This window comes from Lactuca serriola, chromosome 3 (assembly GCF_051521515.1).
Source record: "Lactuca serriola cultivar US96UC23 chromosome 3, Lser_US96UC23_V15, whole genome shotgun sequence".
Taxonomy (NCBI): Eukaryota; Viridiplantae; Streptophyta; class Magnoliopsida; order Asterales; family Asteraceae; genus Lactuca; species Lactuca serriola.
In genome coordinates, this window is record NC_136410.1 from 98,129,758 (window position 1) to 98,135,757 (window position 6,000).

A 6,000-nucleotide genomic window follows, 5' to 3' on the forward strand; every position below is an offset into this window, starting at 1 on the left:
CATACACCATAAACGAATCTTTCCCAGGCGGGTTTACTTTGACTATTTTCTTCTTGCATAACATTTCGGCGTCATTGGCGCTAAGCCAATCCATTCCCAAAACGATGTCGAAACCATTTAGTTCGATAAGCAATAATTCCTCGTGGAACTTATTCCCATTCAGATCAATTAAGATGTTTTTCATGCGATGGCTAACAGGTACAAATTTGCCACTAGCAACTTCGACTAATAAGGCATTATCTAGTCTAACAACAGGCAAAGCTAGCTTTCTACCAAATTCATGCGATATAAAGGAGTAGTTGGCTCCAGAATCAAATAAAATTTGGGCAGGCAATTCGTTAATGAGAAAGGTACCTGAAGCGACATCAGCTTCATCTTTAGCAGCTTCCAGTGTCATCTGGAATGCTCTTGCCTTTGGCTTTGGCGGAATGTTGGGTCTAGCTGCCTCCTTCTTGTTCGGGCAGTCCCTCGACATATGTCCCTCCTCACCACAACCATAGAAAACTTTCTTAGTGAGGGTACATTCATTGGCATAGTGCCCTGGCTTTCCACACTTGTAGCATGTGTTCGCCACCTCACATTTTCCATGATGCTTCTTCTTACATTTGTCGCACCATTTCGCTTCACTTCCACCTCCCCTCGAACCAGACTTCGAGAACTTGTTTTTCTTGTTGGACCCTGAAGTTCCATCGAACTTCCTCTTTTCACCAACATCTGTCCTTTCCAGAACCTTTTCCTTCTGCTGGGCCTCCACATTCTTAGCTGCACGAACAGCCGTTTTCAGAGTGGTTGCCATCTTGACTGTCGGACCAAAGTCGGCAGGCAGTCCATTAGCAAACCTCTCAATCTTGGAGAGTTCCATTGGCACTAGGTACGGAAACAACTTCATTTTCTCAGTAAATGCAGTAGCATAGTCATCTATGCTCATCTTCCCTTTCTTCAAGTTTTGGAACTCATTGTTCAGATCAATCAGATTTATCTCTGAACAATACTGCACCCTTAGTTGTTCCAAGAACTCCTCCCATGACATTTTCAGGGCTTCTCCTCATGGCATAGTATCTGCCAACAACTTCCACCAACTCAAGACTCCAGTCTTCAGTTGTCTAACCGCAAAGACGGCCTTCTGTTTGTTGCTACAGTCGCAACTTTCAAATACCATCTCCATTTCGGAGATCCAATCCATTATCTCAACAGGCTTTGGGCTCCCAGAAAGACTTGGCGGTTTGGGGCCCAAGAAATTCTTGTACATTCGCCCATCCTTATTGTTTCTCCTTTCTGGATCGTTCCTTCCTTCTCCTTGAGTCCCAACTTGACTCATCATGCGACTATTGTTCCCTTCCTCCGATTGCTCGGGAATCAATTCGGGTTCCTCAATAGGTATGATAGGTTCGTCCCTATTATCATGCAACATCTGTCGCATCTCCTCCCTTTGTTCGGCTAGCATAGCCCGAATCATGGCTTGCACCGCAGCCATTGTTATTGGTTCTGGTGCTGCTGCTACAACAGGTATTTGCTCAATAACTGGCGGTTGATTCCTGTTTTCATCCGCGTTTCCAACGCCACTCCTTGTTCTCACCATTTTGATCTACACACCGAATAAGGTGAAATTAGATCCTCATTCACGATAGATATTCAAATCATCCTTATTACTCCGAAACGTTTACATGCTAGTTCTAATATCGTAGACGCACGCTTAGAATCTTACACACATAAGGTTTCTAGATCCAGTCGGCAACAGACCGTAGATCCGAACAAATAATATCATATATGGCAACATATAACATCTAGCACATAAAGCATTTTAGGCAACTTTCCTAAAATAAACTAGTGCTCGTGTCTGAAATCTAACAGACACACAACTCACAATCTCCACTTAGCATTCTAAGTTTAAGTCTAGAAATCCAACAAATTCCTAGTTCGCTTAAACTAACGCTCTGATACCAACTGTGACATCCCCAAAATCTCGGCCAGGAAAGACCGATTTTCATTTATGCTTTTAAATAATTTTAGAGTAAATCCTTTTGATTTGAAAGAGTTGCGGAATTTGTTCCCAAAACAAAACATGATAAAATAATATTTATCAAAACTCGGGATGTCATGTTCCGATACAGACCATAAAGCATAAACGATAACATTACAAGTCATTCAACAAATATATACATATACAGACTTGTAAACAAAACAACAAGATGATCCATCCATCTTACGCCCTTGTGCCACTTCCTGTAATACAAATAAAACTGAGTGGGTCAGGCTTGGGAGCCTGGTGAGCATATAGGGTTTTCAACCCACAATAAATAAGTTATATTTAATTTCACCAACCAATCACTATCCTGATTACCCATTCCCGTTATCCTCACTTTACGTCCCTAAAATAACATCTATCTCAAGGGACCTAATCTAGGATTTTCATCGGGACGGACATCACTGCTAAGGGGTTTCCTCAACAATAGATATCCTAAAGGCAACCATGAGGGGGATAGAGTACACCGGTGAACACATCGTTCACAACACCTACAGGTTATGAACCTGCTAGCGTTCCACTAGACTGTCTAGAAAGAGTCCGTGGTCGTTATCCATACTCCGCTGAATAACTAGATCAACAACAACAACAACATCGAGGCCTCTCATCTGTTTATTACCCACCAACTATCTACCCATGTTCTACCCAACATATTAGTAGATAAAAATATATATTTTCATACATAGTTTAAAACCTGTATATCATTTTCATTCAATATATATTCCACATAACAGATGAGGCATACCACATAACACGTATTCCATAGAAGACAATTCAAATCTATGAGATAGAATAAAGTGAATATCCATTCACGCATACAATCACAAAATATACACATAACAAGTATATCGTATAAAATACTTCACAGTTACTCGTTAGAAGAAAGTAACTACACCCTCACACATATAAACCACAATTTACTTAATACACTCAAACCGTACTTGTATTATTATCGTGTTTATGAAAGGTAGTATACACTCACTTGATCAGAAGATGATCGGACAGCACTACGGCTTGCAGAAGTAGTAATCCACAGCAGATCTGGAAGATCTCCACAAAAATCGAACTTCTCGCGGGCAGAGCTTCAGCTCGGGAACCGCACATCTCGGGATCTTCGGGATCTCGGGACTTGCCTCGGGGCTCGAGAATAATACCGGGGCTTCGGGGTATTTTTGGCACGCAAAAACGATGCAAAATGGGAGAGAGAAGACAGGAAATTAGCAAAATAGTCGGCTGCCCTCGCATCCTATTTATAGGAGGCTGGAGCCTCGGAGTACGCGGGGCGTACTGGCCTCTGAAGTCGTCACTGCATGCGTCATCCGAAGTGTCGACACTCTTCGGAGTACGCGGGGCGTACGTCGGATCGGACTGCTGACTCCCCCTTCGGATAATGCCGAATTTTTCAATTAAAAATAAATACAAATTATTTATCAAACTTCGGAAATTCATATCTTTTTCATACGAACTCCGTTTTCGACGTTCTTTATGTCCACGGAAAGGTGAGACTACGCTCTACAACTTTCATTTAGACTCCGTCGGCAAATTTTGAATTTATTTTTATTATTTATTTTTAATAGGCCGTGACAGAAAAACTTCGTTATAAATTCATAACTTCTTCGTTTGACGTCCGTTCTCGCCTAACTTTTTATCGCTTCGATACCAACAACGAGACCTTCGATCCTCATTTAGATTGTTTCGGCTAAAAACCACTCTATCTCAAATCGAGTATTTCAGGCTGCATACCGCTAAGTCGAAACTTCGATAAATCATAACTTCCTCATACGAAGTCAGATTTGGGCGTTCTATATATATTCGGAAACCTCGTTTCAACTACTACAACATTAACCAAAGATATTAAGTTAATTTTACACTTAAATTTTGACGCTTATTTTTATTCTTAATTAATCAAACCACATAATTAAGCAATTAAGCACAAAACACATGATACTCAAATAATACATTCTTACTATTTCAAAACGGGTTACAAAGGTTAACCTAGACTATTACATTGCTAAAAATGGCAAGCCCGGAAACACAGGCGTTACATAAATTCATCATTTCTCATCATATTCAAGTGATAATCACTAGTTCTTCATAAGATCTAACATGTATCATTTCTTGATCTTGTTATCACTTCAAGAACATACTTCAATCTTCAGATACTAGGCTGAAATCTGTTAATTTCACTAGTTTTAGCGAAGAACACGAAGAACACCCATCTGAAAACCTTTGAATCTTCTTAGAAACTTGCTTAGGATCTTCAGGTGTCCTTCATTCATCAAGAACTCATAGCCATGAACACCTCATGGGTCGTGAACCCTCCTGGCCATGAACCCATTTCAGCCTCCATTTTAGCTTCTAACACTCCTATTTGTAAGTTATAATTACAAATTAGTCCGATTTCTAATCATTCCTATGATTATATTCAGTAATTGGTTGCATATATACTATACAAATTGCAATATAGGACTTGTTTTCCTACGGGATTTCACTTATGGGAGTAAAATGTCCTATATCAAATCATCAATCGAATCACCCTTTAAAAGGTGAGTTCATACCCCCCGTATTTTCATAGTTTTTATAGTTTTAGGGGGGGGGGATACAAGTCTAACACAAGGATTTTATGTTACCAACATATGGTTTCAAAATATCTCACAAAATGGATTTCAATTATCTTCAAATCAAATGGTTTCAAATTGTGTTAAAATGACATCAAGTCACCAAAAGTATTTCAAAATGTTAAACTCTTTAAAATATTTTATAAACTTCTATTTTTCCCCAAAAATCATATATATATATATATATATATATATATATATATATATATATATAAGATTTAAAGGGCTTAGGACTGATAACTCGCTTTATTTCCTTTTCTTTGTTTGGATGTGGACTTAGGGTATCGGTTATTTGTCCGGATGTTGTTTAAATTTTAATTATATATATTTGATATGTGTATAAATAGAAAGGTTATTTCATTCAGTTTTAATACCCTTTGTAACATGTCGAGCAAGGGATTGTGTCGCACCCCCAAACCAAGGATGGCGGAAACGTCCGGGGGTGGAGGACTTCATGTGTAGTATCATAACAACAATGGCAATAGTGATGAAAGTAAACACAACCAACATATATATAATTGAAAGAGTTACATCATTGTATGAATTACATGTTTCAAAATCAATTACAATATGTTGACAAAATATGATAAGTTTGACGCCTCAACGTCCCATCCTCAAAAGTACTTTGTTACCTGTTTAACGATTTCCTGAGAATACAAGTAGTTTGAAAAAGTGTCAACACAATGGTTGGTGAGTTCATAAGTTTTTTGTATATAATTATGAAAAGCTTGTCATGTAATTGTATAATTGTTCCAGAAAATCCGATATTTTCTTACAAAGTTATGTAGTCCTAAATACCAGGACCGAAAGTATACAATAAAGTATGTAATTGTTGATGTAAAAAGTGATTTTAAATTGACATAAAACCCTTTTTGATATGAAGGCGTATAAGTATTTTTTTCATACTTAAAGTAATTTCAGTGAGCTAAATAGACATAACTCGCTAATTTAAAGTTAGAACCCGTAAATCTTATGATTGTTAATACCACATGTGAGCTATTATAACCATATTTGACATAGACGGCCTCGTAATGCGACGTTCTTCAGGCGTCGCCGTTAAATGACACTTGTCACCACAGACTTGCCGCTCTAGCTGTTGCAAGCAGCTCTGGTGTGGGTTTGTGAAACCCAATATAGATCTATACACAACTATCACGTTCTCCCTACAAGAGACTCTGGTTACAATTTACAGGACTTTTTGACTTTGTTACTTTGGAAGCAACCCGAAGGGAATGACTCACAAATTTATTCATTAACAGATTTACGTGAACTAAATGGAAAACCTTTGGTAAATAAGTTTGAGAAGTAAATGATACATAAACTATACCTATTATAGTTTATCCAAAACGCTTTGTAATG